This window comes from Dreissena polymorpha, chromosome 1 (assembly GCF_020536995.1).
Source record: "Dreissena polymorpha isolate Duluth1 chromosome 1, UMN_Dpol_1.0, whole genome shotgun sequence".
In the NCBI taxonomy this organism is placed as follows: domain Eukaryota; kingdom Metazoa; phylum Mollusca; class Bivalvia; order Myida; family Dreissenidae; genus Dreissena; species Dreissena polymorpha.
The window spans coordinates 25,828,842-25,829,114 of NC_068355.1; positions in this window are offsets into that span (position 1 = coordinate 25,828,842).

The window sequence follows — 273 nt, forward strand, 5'->3', positions numbered from 1 at the left end:
AAACTTTTTTACTAAATCGTCTAAGTCCACAACCCTAGCGTTTAGGGTTAGGGTTAGCTTTGCAAAATCTACTAAGTCCACAACCCTAGGGTTTAGGGTTAGGGACTTATATATTTTTTACCCCACAAAACTTTTTTTACTAAATCGTCTAAGTCCACAACCCTAGGGTTTAGGGTTAGGGTTAGCTTTGCAAAATCTACTAAGTCCACAACCCTAGGGTTTAGGGTTAGGGACTTATATATTTTTTACCCCACACAACTTTTTTACTAAATC